At 41.9% G+C, this 14,673-nt stretch overlaps 1 protein-coding gene across 2 annotated transcripts in view; it reads right to left on the reverse strand.

Annotated features, from left to right (window-relative positions):
* ZNF616 (zinc finger protein 616) overlaps positions 1-14,673 on the reverse strand; it is a 55,074-nt gene that overhangs the window by 32,091 nt on the left and 8,310 nt on the right. The window lies entirely within an intron of this gene.

Raw genomic sequence — 14,673 nt, forward strand, 5'->3', positions numbered from 1 at the left:
AAGATGATTTCTTCTTAACAAGTTGAACTGATTTAAGTCAAAACCGATTTTTACAATCTTGGTGGACTCCATCCACTCTTGCCAGTGATGCTGAAGCTACTCAGTAGTCAAGGAACTAGGATCTCGCTGGGGATTTGATGTGGAGCCCTGGCTGGATCCAGGAACCCGGGAGACATTATGCCAAGCGAAATATGGTAGACACAGAAAGACAAATACTGCATGTGCTTTTACACGTGCAAGGTACAGTAACGGATTAGAAGGATGGTTACCAGGGCTGGGGGATGTATCCCATGCCTTTATCACCATTGTATTTTGGAAGCAGATAACTTCTCTGGCCTCATAGATTCAAAACTGGGCAGAAATTTTGCCTCAGGATGAATCACACCTTGATCCTCACCCATGTGTGGTTCAGGTAATATTTAGGGGGTATTCTGGCCTAAAAGCTGATATAGGAATGGATAAAGACTTTTGAGAGTTGATACTGAAATAGGTTAAGTCTTTTGAGATGGACCAGGTGCACTGGCTCGGGCCTGTAATCTCAGCAGTTTTGGAGGCCCAGGTGGGCAGATCACTTGAGCTCAAGAGTTCAAAACCAGCCTGGGCAGCATAGTGAGACCCTCATCTCTACAAGAAATACAAAAATTAGCCAGGCTTAGTAATGATGCACTCTTATAGTCCCAGCTACTTGGGAAGCTGAGGTGTCAGAATTACTTGAGGCTAGGGATTTGAGATCATCCTGGGCAATATAGCCAGATCCTATCTCTACAAAAAATTAAATTATCTGGACATGGTGGCCTGCACGTGTGGGCCCAGCAACTCAGGAGGGTAAGGAAGGAGGATCACTTGAGCACAGGAGGTCGAGGCTTCAGTGAGCCATGATCACGCCACTGCACTGCAGCCTGTGTGACAGAGACCGACCCTGTCTCAAAAAAAAAAAAAAGATTTTCGTTGGGATGGGGGTGAAGAGACCTTGCACGTAAGAAGCACATAAATTTTGGGAGTCCAGAGCACAGAGTGTTATGAGCAGAATCATGTGTGCAGAAAACCGTATCTTGAAGTCCTAACCCCCACAACCTCAGAATATGACTGTATTTAAATATAGGGCATTTAAAGAGGTGATTAGGTTAAAATAAGCTTGTTAAAGTGTGCTGTGATCCTACTGACTGACTTCCTTATGAGAAAAGGAGATTTGGTTGGGTGCAGTGGCTCATGCCTATAATCACCACACTTTGGCAGGCCAAGGTAGCAGGGAGCTAACTTGCATTCTTCTGTTAGCTGAGGCATGTGATGATAAATGAAAGCAGAAAGTTTGTGAGTTATTTACGTTCTTTCCACAGAAAGGCCTATGTCCTTGGCCATAAAGAAAAAGAGAACTACAGCTTATCTGCTTCCTTTATTTTGTTTATATGTCCTGGACCATGAAGAAAGAAAGATTTATAGCTTATTTGCTTTATCTCTTTGCTTTCTCCTGGTCCTTTCAGACTGACTCCTTTTCCCCAATTAGGGCTCCACAGACTCTACCCTAAAAGGGCATTTTTTTCTCACCCTCCTATAACATCCCTCCCATAAATAAACCAGGATCCTATTTCCCAGCATGAAAAGTTTGTCAGAAAAAAAACTGCGGCTGCATGGGACCTTCTTTCTCTTCTTCAAAACTACGTCACCTCTTCTCTCTCCTGTCTCTCTCTTCCGAGACTGCCCTACACAATTCTAGGTCCCCAGTGAATCCTTCGGTTGACATGCAAGGGAAGAACCCATAGGGAAAGGGAATCTCTGGCTCTCAGAGGTAACTTTTTGGATGTCTGGATGCATTCATAACCATCCCTGTGTTACCAGAAAGGGGTCCTGATCCAGAACCTGAAACTGCCATTGCACAATTATAACTGAGAAAAGTATTACAGTGAAAGAGATCTGACTTAACCAACTCCATCTTGCTTTTAACCTCTAAGCTGCCCTTGTTCATTCCTGGGCATAGGCTGAACTAACTTTGGGAGGAACTTAGTTTGTAGTTTGAATCATAGACATTAATAGCCCTTTCCCAAAACAAATCCCCTTGCTGCTTGGGGACTAGACTGCCTTTGTAAGACTAACAAATTAGGCACAAGGTGAGAGATAATAGTTTAGGAGTCACATAGCTGGAGGCTACAAGATTCTCACCCTTCCCAAATTGTTCCTGGGGATAACATTACTATTATAAAATCTATAAAAAAAGATCAGTGCTTGAGATATTTTGCAGACCCTGAACTTGATGGCTCACCTGACACCAACCCAGATCCATAAACTGGCTCATCTGGTCTTGTGACCCCACCCAGGAACTGACTCAGCGCAAAATGACAGCTTCAAATCTCTATGATTTCATCTCCTACCCAACCAACCAGCACTCCCGACTCACTGACCCCTACCCATCAAATTATCCGTAAAAACCCTGATCCCTGAGTTTTCAGGGAGACTCATTTGAGTAATAAAAAAATTTCAGGTTCCTGTACAGCCAGCTCCACGTGAATTAAACTCTCTATTGCAATTCCCCTGTCTTGATGAATCAGCTCTGTCTAGGCAGCAGGGAAGGAGAACCTGTTGGGGAGTTACAACCAAAAGGGAGGGTTCTTGGATCTCATGCAAGAAAGAGTTAGGGGTGAGTTCACATTGTAAAGTGAAAGCAAGTTTACTAAGCAAGTAAAGGAGTAAGGCAGGGTGCGGTAGCTCACGCCTGTAATCCCAGCACATTGAGAGAGGCTGAGGTGGGCAGATTGCTTGAACCCAGGAGTTCGAGAGCAACCTGGGCAACAAGACAAAACTCCATCTCTAAAAAAACACAAAAATTCGCCAGGGGTAATGGTGTGCCCCTGTAGTCCAAGTCCAAGCTAGTTGGAAGGCTGAGATTGGAAATTGCTTGAGCCTGGGAGGTGGATGCTGCAATAAGCCTAGATGGCGTTACTGCACTACTGCTTAGGGGATAGAGCCAGACACTCCCTCAAAAAAAAAAAAAAAAAAAAAAAAGTGAATTCAGACTCTTTAATTCAACACTGAATGTTTACTCTTGTAACTCATGATGCCTAGGTTGAGAAAGACTCAATTTTCCTCATGCTAAATACTTTATACATGTCCTTTCTTCATGCATAGGACACTTTACACAATATAATTGTTGAAAGTGCTTCTGAAATACTATTTAGACAAATTGTCTATAATATTTTTACACCTGCACTATAAAATTAATATTTATCAGACAATAAATATTAAATAGTTTAATAAAAGATGCATTTTCAAAGGTTCTAACAATGCATATTTGAGGTTATCATAATAAACACTGTATTCTATGACTTCTCAACTGTAATATAATTTTTTTTTTTGAGATGGGATCTTGCTCTGTTGCCCAGGTAGCAGTACGGTGGTGCAATCACGGCTCATGTAGCCTCCACCTCCCTACTTAAGCCTACTTAAGTGATCCTCTCACCTCAGTTTTTGTATTTTTAGTACAGATAGGGTTTCATCATGTTGCCTAGGCTGGTCTCAAACTTCTGGGCTCAGGCAATCTGTCCACTTCAACCTCCCAAAGTGCTAGGAATACAGGCATGAGCCACAGAGTCCAGCCAAGACTACATTTTTAAAATAATTTTTTAATCATTATACACTCTGCTAGAAACCATTTAACCCAATGTGTGGACTTACATTTCTTCCATTGAAGAACTTGAAGGATCCCTAAATCAAGGTGGCATTCTCAGATTTGTGTGGCAAAAAAAGTATAGAGAAATGATAGATGCAAAGAATGTGTTCTACCAATATGTGGAAGATCCCTTTTATTTTAAGTTCAGTGAAAGCATTGGAATGATACAAGAAAATAAACTGAAATTGTATAATGTGGAAACAAGAGCTCTGTTGCTAATGTGCAAGTTTATCACTGAGATTTTAAAAACACAACATGCTAATTATACCTTAAAATATGCTTCTCCCAGTCTGGGCAACATGGCAAAACCCCATCTCTACAAAAAAATTCAAAAATTAGCTCGGTATGGTGATGTGCACCTGCAGTCCCAGCTACTTGGGAGGCTGAGGGAGGAGGATCACCTGAGCCCAGGAGGTGGAGGTTGCAGTGAGCTGAGATCGCACCACTACACTCCAGCCTGGGTGACTGAGTGAGACCTTGTCTTGAAATATTACAATATGTGACAGTGCAGCTTCCATCAGAAATAATTTGTTCCTCTTTTGCCCACACAAAATATTCACCTCCACGTCCTCAAAAAAAATTTTTTAAAGCCCAAACATAACTTTCAGTTGCAAGCTAGGATCTCATGACAGTCTCATGAAACCTCTGTTCATTGAAAGCCCAATAGAGTCCTCATCGCTCACAACATTTCATGGTGGAACAGAAAAATAAAACCTGAATTAACCCTCACATTCAGAAAAGAAAAACAAAGAAGGTACCCAGTAGTTTCTGGTCCATAGCAAATGTGCAATTTTGCTGAGAAGATGAGTTAGGGCCTGGTTCCAGGAGGTCAAGAATGAACAACAGTACTTTTCATGGCTACAATTCTCCTGAGAATAGGCTTCCAGTCCATTATATTTTGTTGTTCTTGACTTCACCCAATGCCATCCCTCATGCAGTATCAGAAAGTATGCCCTCCTTCTGTAGTAAGCAGCTTCCCCCAGCTACTTCTTTCGGACTTAAATTTACCATCCCACCTCGGCCTCCCAAAGTGCTGGGATTACAGGCGTGAGCCACCGCGCAAGGTCAGGAGATCAAGACCACGGTGAAACCCCGTCTCTATTAAAAATACAAAAAATTAGCCGGGCGAGGTGGCGGGCGCCTGTAGTCCCAGCTACTCAGGAGGCTGAGGCAGGAGAATGGCGTGAACCCGGGAGGCGGAGCTTGCAGTAAGCCGAGATTGCCTCACGGCACTCCAGCCTGGGCGACAGAGCGAGACTCCGCCTCAAAAAAAAAAAAAAAAAAATTTACCATCCCAAAGACTATTATAAGTCTAAATTTAATTTTGTTTTCATAAAATACTATGGACTGATAGAGGTCTCAAAAGTATAACACTATGAAAAGTAAAACAAAAGATAGCATTTTATCTGATGCCATTTCAAAATAGGGACATTTTCAAAGCTAAACCCATGACTTTAGCTATACCCACAAGTTTTAGAAACACTTCCTTAGTTTCAGAATTTTATTCCAGTGCTTTTGAACTTCTTGGGCCCCAGTCTAGTATCTATTTACTACATTCGCCATTTCATCCCCCTGCAAAAAACAATTTCGCAAGACTTACCTTAATCAACTGGCAGGTTATTTCAAAGAACATTAGGGCTATGGCCTTGATTTGGACTTCACTATAATTTTAACTTGCTGTTGCCCCTCAAACCACTTCTCAAATGTGAGTTTTATCAGTTGCAGATGAGCTACTGCTGCAGACTTAACACTTAAACACTTCTTGAAAATCAGCTAACTCATTTTTGAAGAATTTACAAAATATTGTGTCAAGTACGGTTGAAAGTCATATGGCACATTAGCACCTTCTGCTTTCTTTTTGTTTTTGTTTTGTTTTGTTTTGAGATGGAGTCTCACTCTGTTGCCCAGGCTGGAGTGCAGTGGCGTGATCTCAGCTCACTGCAACCTCCGCCTCTTGGTTTCAAGCAATTGTCTGCCTCAGCCTCCTGAATAGCTGGGACTGCAGGCTCCCGCCACCACACCTGGCTAATTTTTTTGTATTTTTAGTAGAGATGGGGTTTCACCATCTTGGCCAGGTTGGTATTGAACTCCTGACCTTGTGATCCACCCGCCTCGGCCTCCCAAAGTGCTGGGATTACAGGCATGAGCCACCACGCCCGGCTCCAGCACCTTCTGCTTTCTTGATCTCTATACTGGCAGGTGGTATTTCCAAGAACAATGCCCCCTCTCCAGGAAACGTTTGCAAATATCTAGAGACATTTTTGATTGTCACAATTGGTGGTGTTGCTGGTATCTGGTGGGTAAGGGACAGTGATGTGTCTCCTCCACATCTCATGTTGAAATATGACCCAAATTGTTGAAGGTAGGCCGAATGAAAGGTGCTTGGGTAATGGGGCTGGGTCCCTTCTGAATGGCTTGGTGCTCTCCCCATGATAATGAGTGACTTCTCACTCTTAGTACACACAAGACCTACCTATTTAAAAGAGGCTAGTGGCTGGGCTGGTGGCTCAAGCCCGTAATCCCAGCACACTGGGAGGCTGAGGCAAGTGGATCACAAGGTCAGGAGTTCAAGACCAGCCTGGCCAAGATGGGGAAACCCCATCTCTATTAAAAATACAAAAGGTAGCCAGCCATGGTGGTGGGGACCTGTAATCCCAGCTACTCAGGAGGCTTAGACAGACAATTGCTTGAACCCAGGAGGCAGAGGTTGCAGTGAGCTGACATCGCACCACCACACTCCAGCCTGGGCAACAGAGTGAGACTCTGTCTCAAAAAAAAAAAAAAAAAAAAAAAAAAAAAAAGAATCCTTCTTATAGTACACAGACGCATTTTAAAGGGGTCTCCTCTATTGCTTTTTCTCTCAAAATCAATTTCAATTTGGCTTGTCTGTTCACATTGACATGAAGATCCGAACTGTTGTTTTCATAAGTAAATAAGTGACGGAGTATCCTCAGCTTTGAAGAGAATTTTGCTCCTCGCAGCTGATAGGCACCCCTAGGTGGCAGGGGGCCTCATAGGAGTGTCTGGGAAGTTGACTCACCGTGACATGTAGTGGCTCTACAGAGAACCCCCACAAAACTAGTTTAAAAAAGATTAATCCAGGAGGCGCATATGGCTGCTGGTAACTTGTGCTTTGAGCCCTCCTGGAGGTGCTTAGACCACCAGAGAAGAAACTGAGACACATAGGTGGGTGGCAGTGACTCAGTACACACTGTGGAGTCTCCCTTGCAAGCAGAACACACTTTGACCCACTCCACAAAACCCTAGGCCACATCTCAGTTTCTCCTTTTAAGGAAAAAAAAAGTGGGAATGAAATAATCTAAGAATGAGGAGAAAAGAAGAAGAATGACCCCCCTTTCAGGCACTCTTTTGGTTTTATGGCACCTCTTCTTGCAAGTGTTTGTGTGACATGAACTTACATGGTCTTTTTGTGCACAAGTACATCAAGGAAAATTAAGAGCCCAAAGGTCAGCCTGCAACTATAAAGTCCCCAAGTTCTCTATCTCTTTGCTTTCTTTTCTGCCTGCTGGAAGTCTACCGTTACTTTTCTACTGAGATAAAATCCACTGTTTGCCATTTCTTTTTGTTACTCTTTTTGAAAACCAATGAGTTTCTACTAATATCTCATGGCTAGAGTTCTGAAGTAAAAGCTGTATGATCTTTGGTTACATGAGAATATATGTTTGTGCTAATGTGTTTGTACACGTATTTTGATGTGTTTTGGACACAAGGTACCAAACTGGCTTAAAGAGTACTCATAAATTAAATAATATGCCAAAATGTTTTTCAAGTTCACATGACTTAAGTAAAATCTTTAATAAGTTAGCTTTAAAAATATTGGTAAAATAGGCCAGGTATGGTGGCTCATGCCTGTAATCCCAGCACTTTGGGAGGCTGAGGCAGACAGATCACCTGAGGTCAGGTGTTTGAGACCAGCCTGGCCAACATGGTGAAACCCCATCTCTACTAAAACTACAAAAATTCACCAGGCATGGTGGTGGGCACCTGTAACTCCAGCTACTTGGGAGGCTGAGGTGGGAGAATCTGTTGAACGCAGGGGAGGCAGAGGTTGCAGTGAGCCAAGATCGTGCCACAGAACTCCAACCTGGGCAAAAGGGCAAGACTCTATTTCAAAAAAAAAAAAAAAAAGTATTGGTAAAATAATATTAGAAACATCTTAAGAATTGCCAGCATACATTTTTGTTTGCACTTATTGATGAAGAAATTTCATACTTATCCCTGCCAAATACTATTGAGGCAGGAAAATAGCAGAGGGAATTGGAGTTTGGATAAAGGGAGGAATGAGTAGGAGCAGAAGCAAGGTGAAGAGTTGGGTGCCCAAGCATGTCATGAATGGTCTATGTAAGTCATTAATAAGGGGATTTATGGAAAAAAACCTTTTATATTTCAAGTTGTATATAAATTAAGGGGAAACTATAATGGTATTTCTAGTGACTGGGTTTTGATCTTTAAAAAAATCACTTATAGACTAAATAATTGGATCAAAATACAAAATTTTCCTAAGGTATTGCTTTACTCTTAATAAATTACAAGACATTATAATTTTTTTTACACAAAGTTCAACTTTTTTTTTTTTTTTTTTTTTTTTGAGACGGAGTCTCGCTCTGTCGCCCGGGCTAGAGTGCAGTGGCCGGATCTCAGCTCACTGCAAGCTCCGCCTCCTGGGTTTATGCCATTCTCCTGCCTCAGCCTCCCAAGTAGCTGGGACTACAGGCGCTAGCCACCTCGCTCAGCTAGCTTTTTTTGTATTTTTTTAGTAGAGACAGGGTTTCACCGTGTTAGCCAGGATGGTCTCGAACTCCTGACCTCGTGATCCACCCATCTCGGCCTCCCAAAGTGCTGGGATTACAGGCTTGAGCCACTGTGCCCGGCCAAAGTTCAACTTTTATTGTGTCTTGCTGTTTGCAGCTTTCTCTCCTCTTTTAAAAGGCCTGAAATAATAACTCTATCCTTCAACTAATTTTCAGCTCCTGTAAGTTTTTTCTTTTAGTTTCTAACTGTTGTGGCCTCATGCCAACAGCAACGAAATGGTTTATCCTAGAGGTCTAAAGGACAAGTTTCCTTTCAATGTAATATTCTCCATAGGAGACAGCAGTTGCACTGCAGAAGGTTTTTTCTTTTGCCTTTCGATAACTGGCCTAATAAACAGATCTTACACTTTATCAAACTAATTCCTATGTCATAATTACTAAGTTTTGTTTGGTTAGAAAAAAACTGAGATTAAAAAAGTTTTTTAAAATTAAGGTTATTACATCCACATAATTTTCTGTATGTGTTTTTTTTTTTTTTTTTTAAGACAGTCTCACTTTGTCACTCAAGCTGGAGTGTAGTGGCATAATCTTGGCTCACTGCAAACTTGTCTCATGGGTTCAAGGGATTCTTGTGCCTCAGCCTCCTCAGTAGCTGCGATTACAGGCACACACCACCATGCCCAGATAATTTTTTTGCATTTTTAGTAAAAATGAGGTTTCGCCATGTTAGCCAGGCTGGTGGCAAACTCCTCACCTCAAGTGATCTGCCACCTTGGCCTGCCAAAGTGCTAGGATTACAGGTGTCAGCCACCATGCCTGGCCAGTATGTGCTTTTAAAGTCCTTGTGTCACTAAGTTACAGGGCTTTGACGCCTGGGTCTAAAAAGGACACCAAGTCCTCCTAAATCTTAAACACTGACAGCAATTAAAGCTTCATCTTCAGACCTAATAGAAGATGCCAATCAAAATAAACTGTGTTCGTGAGACACAGGACAAGAAAGTAAAACTATTCAACTCCTCAAGGCCCAGGGGCTATTACAGCAGAGGCAGGCACATGAAATTGTAAGAGCTTACCTGGAAAGATAAAACAAATTCAGTTTCTCTACAAATTAACCATTGATGTCAAAGGCACACTGATGCAAGACCAGCATATGAGCCTCTGTGTCAGATTAACAAGGTTTTCTTGGAGTATTGACCCACTCCTTGATAAAGATTATAACGGTTGTAAAAAGGCTTATGGAAATCATATCTTATGGGCAAGATGATTAAAATTTTAGATTGTTCATAAAATTTTGAATAACAAATTTAATTGGCCTCATGCTCTCTTTATTAGGGCTTATTGTTTGAGAAATTAAGTGTCCTCTCTCAAAAAATAAAGGTTTTCACCTTTTTTTGAAATCTTTGTGTATCACTTTTGTTAAATGAAGGACTTATTTTACAATGACCTCTGATCCTATTTTGTGATACCAAGCACTTTAAAGTTTGTCAAATATTTTTTGTCAAATTTTAAATTGGGTCCTCATTAATCTTTTGATATTAGTTCCCTGAAGTCCAAACGAGTCACATCCAGTTTATTTGGTATAAAAGTCATACAGAAAGCATTGTCAAATGTGAAATGATGTTTGGCTTTCTTTGGGCTGTATGTATATAAATATGTTATTGGCGTGTGTTCCAAAATTATGAGAAACTCCTGTAATTCTGATATGACTTCATGTATGTTATTAATAATTATAATTATGTAAAATTGTTGTATGCCACAGAAGTAACCAAAAGTTCTAGTAAATTGTGGCTTTGATACTGGCTGTCCTAAGACTTTTTTGTAATTTACGGACAGTTGTTGTCTTATTTTGATCCTCTTCAAAAGGTGGTTTGGCCGAGTGTGGTGGCTCATCCCTATATTCCCAGCATTCTGGGAGGCTTAGGTGAGCAGATCACTTAAGGTCAGGAGTTCCAGACCAGCCTGGCCAACATGGTGAAACCCGATCTCTACTATTAGAAATACAAAAATCAGCTGGGCTTGGTGGCATGTGTCTGTAACTTGGGAGGCTGAGGCAGGAGAACCGCTTGAACCCAAGAGGAAGAGGTTGCAGTAAGCCAAAATCACGCCACTGCACTCCAACCGGGCGAAAAGAGCAAAACTCCATTTCAAAAAAAAAAAAAAAAAAAAGTTGCTGATCCTTTGTTTTGTTTTTCAGAGACAAGGAAACTTTTCTTATGAGCTGTTGGCAGGTTTTAACAATTGAGGAAAGAATACTCCTGTAAACAAATTTGGTGCATATTTGTCTCTCTGTTTTTGAATTCTCTGGAATTTGGAAACTATTTGTGAGTATTCATAACTTATGGCAACATAGTCATTTGCATAAGTGCAATAAGTTTTTTGCACTTATGCAAATGGGCATGGTGGCTCAGGCCTGTAATCCCAGCACCTTGGGAGGCTGACACAGGAGGATCATTTGAGCCCAGGAGTTCAAGTCCAGCCTGGCCAACATAGTAAATCCCCATCTCTACAAAAAATATGAAAATCAGTCAGGTGTGGTGGCACATGCGTATAATCCCAGCTATTTGGGAGGCTGAGGAACAAGAATTGCTTGAACCCGGGAGGTGAATGTTGCAGTGAGCCAAGATCACACCACTGCACTCCAGCCTGGTTAACAGAATGAGACCCTGTCTTGGGAGGAAAAAAAAAAGTTTTCTTTTACAACACAACACCATCAGAGAAAATGGTTATTTTACCAAGGCTTTGACTGAAATGGTGTGTTTTCCTTTAAGGAATCAAACTTGACTTATGGAGCCATTTAAAGCCCCTTGGAAAACTAGCCTCATACCCTGCGTACAGCATCCCTATACAGGATTTCTGAGTTAAGTAAAGAATGTCCCTTTCTGATAGGCCCAGGAACTCCAAGTTATCTTGGGACCTGAAGAGGAGAGGAATTCACCCAGCTCATAGGTATTTGGGGGTACACGGCAATGGCGGGACTTGGCTTTTAAAAAGCCTTATCTGATATTCCTTTTGTGGAACAAACTTCCATCAAAGCCAATATAAAGAGCCTATGTGAAAAATAATGATTCTTGCTGCACTTATACGTATAAACAGGCCAAGTATAATAAAGCAAATCAGTCATACCATGATTGGTCTTTAGTAAAAATGGGGAACTGGAGAGAGAAAAATTATGTTTCAAAAACTACAGTACATCTGTTGTGAGACTCTATTCTAGTCTTGCCTATTGTTTTTCAGTTTTTATTATTTTCTACAGTTTGAACTGAATTCTAACTTTTCTGGGCTATAAGTCTCCAAAATAATGTTTTTAATTTTTTCCCTCTTTCATCCCCTATTTTTCCTAATTTAAAATCACTAAAAACTAAGCTGTGCTTTCTTAAAGCCCTGAGAACCAAAGCTAGACAACTTAAATGTCGGAAGAACAACAACCTATTTACATACACAAGGCACTTTGATACCTGGCTACTGATGTATGAACTTCAGAGTAATATGGACCATGTCAATTTTCCGAAATTGTTATTTTTCTATTTGCTGTTTGCTCTCTTTCTCCCCTCATTTTCTCTCCGCAGGACATGAGACTTCACAACATGCAAAATGTGAGCTTTCCAATAATAACATTGGACCTCCCTCCCTAGGAATAAACTGTCCTAGCCACAAGAGATCAGAGGAAACCTAAGGACAGAGACTCATTTTCTTCTAAAATGCTTTCTCCAACAAATTTTTAAAAAGACAAAGGCATTGGAGAGTGAAAATCATCATCATAAAAAAAAAAACGGGGGTGTGGGAATGTGAAAAGTCCTGGGAGGTGGAGGTTGCAGTGAGCTGAGATAATGCCACTGCACACTAGCCTGGAGGAAAGACCAAAGACTCTCTCAAAACAAAACAAAAACCTCAAATTGAATACAATATTTTATAAACTGAATTGGCCTTTTCCATACATGTTCTGGCTCCTTTGACATACATACTGTCTTGAGTTTTTTTTTTTTTTTTTTTGAGACAGAGTCTGGCTCTGTCGCCCAGGCTGGAGTGCAGTGGCCGGATCTCAGCTCACTGCAAGCTCCGCCTCCTGGGTTTACACCATTCTCCTGCCTCAGCCTCCCAAGTAGCTGGGACTACAGGCGCCCGCCTCGTCGCCCGGCTAGTTTTTTGTATTCTTTAGTAGAGACGGGGTTTCACCGTATTAGCCAGGGTGGTCTCGATCTCCTGACCTTGTGATCCGCCCGTCTCGGCCTCCCAAAGTGCTGGGATTACAGGCTTGAGCCACCGCGCCCGGCCCTGTCTTGAGTTTTAACAAATTGTGTTTTGTAGTTATTGTGTAGTATGTAATATTCCAGGCCAAGCTTGGAGAAGCAGGCTTGGTTATCCCTAGTATAATTTCAAGGATGTGTGTAGTGTGTTGTGAGAACTGGTTTTAAATTTTACCACACTGATTACATTTGTAAGGTTTCTCTCCAGTATGAATTTGGTAAACACTGAAAACACACTACTGCTTAAAGTTCCTTTCACGTTCAGCACACAAAAGCATGAACATTTGATTTTTTTTTTTTTTTTTTTTTTTTTGAGACAGAGTCTCACTCTGTCGCCCAGGCTGGAGTGCAGTGGCGCGATCTGGGCTCACTGCAAGCTCCGCCTCCCGGGTTCCCGCCATTCTCCTGCTTCAGCCCCCTGAGGAGCTGGGACTATAGGCGCCTGCCACCTTGCCTGGCTAATTTTTCATATTTTTAGTAGAGACGGGCTTTCACCGTGTAAGGCAGGATGGTCTCGATCTCCTGATCTCATGATCCACCCGCCTCGGCCTCCCAAAGTGCTGGGATTACAGGCGTGAGCCAGCATGCCTGGCCGAACATTTGATTTTTTAAAAAGTCTTACTACATTTGTTACATTTGTAAGGTAGCTCTTCAGTATGAACACTCTGGTTTCCATTTCGATGTTCAGGTAAAAGCCTTAGCACACACATTACATTTGTGTGGTTCCTCTCAAAGTTGTATATTTTGATGTCTAGTGAGTTCTGATGCCTGGGGAAAGTCTCTGGCACACACATGTAGATTTCCTATCAGTATAAATTCCCTTATGTCCAGTAGTGATTGAACTCTGGTAAAGGTTTTGCCACACTTTTCTCATTTGTAAAGCATCTCTGCACTTTGAATTATCTATAGATCCACAAGTTTTGATCTTTGAATAGAATTCTTGCCACACATACTGCGCTTCAGTAATTTCTCTCCAATATGTATACCTCTCTCTCCAAAGTCATTATAGGCGTGAGCCACCAAACCCGTCTGAGATCTTGTTGGTTAAAAGTGTATGGCAGGTCAGGCATGGTGGCTCATGCCTGTAATCCCAGCATTTAGGGAGGTTGAAGTGGGCAGATCACTTGTGGCCAGGTGTTCAAGACCGGGCTGGTCACCATAGTGAAACCTTGTCTCTACTAAAATACAAAACTTAGCCAGGCATGGTGATGCATGCCTGTAATCCCAGCTACTCAGGAGGCTGGAGCATGAGAATTGCTGGAACCCAGGAGACAGAGGTTGCAGTGAGCCAAGATCGTGCCAGTACACTCCAGCCTGGGTGACAGCGAGACCCTGTCTCACAAAAAAAAAAGAAAAAGAAAAGAAAAAATGTATGGAACCTCCCTCTCTCTTGCTCCTATTCTTGCCATGTGATATGCCCACTGCCCCTTTTCCTTCCACCATGATTTTAACATTCCTGAAGCTTCCTCAGAAGGTGAGCAGATGCTAGCACCATGTTTCCTGTAAAGCCTACAGAACTGTGATTCAATTAAACTTCTTTATAAATTACTCAGCTTCAGGTATTTCTTTATAGCAATTCAAATATGGCCCAATACATTTACACATGCAGTAAACGTAGCTAAGTTTTAAGGTAGTGTTCACTACTCACTTGTCATAAGAATGTACATACTGGAAGGCTGAGCGCAGTGGCTCACGCCTGTAATCCTAGCACTCTGGGAGGCTGAGGTGGGCAGATTGCCTGAGCTCAGGAGTTTGAGACCAGCCTGGGCAACAGAGTGAAACCCCGTCTCTACTAAAATACAAACAATTAGCTAGGCATGGTGGCGTGTGCCCATAGTCCCAGCTACTTGGGAGGCTGAGGCAGGAGAATTGCTTGAACCTGGGAGGTGGAGGTTGCAGTGAGCCAAAATCACACCACTGCACTCCAGCCTGAGTGATAGAGCAAGACTCTGTCTCAAAAAAACAAAACAAAACAAACCAAAAAAGCAAAAAAGAA

The sequence above is a fragment of the Rhinopithecus roxellana genome, chromosome 12, assembly GCF_007565055.1.
Source record: "Rhinopithecus roxellana isolate Shanxi Qingling chromosome 12, ASM756505v1, whole genome shotgun sequence".
In the NCBI taxonomy this organism is placed as follows: Eukaryota; Metazoa; Chordata; class Mammalia; order Primates; family Cercopithecidae; genus Rhinopithecus; species Rhinopithecus roxellana.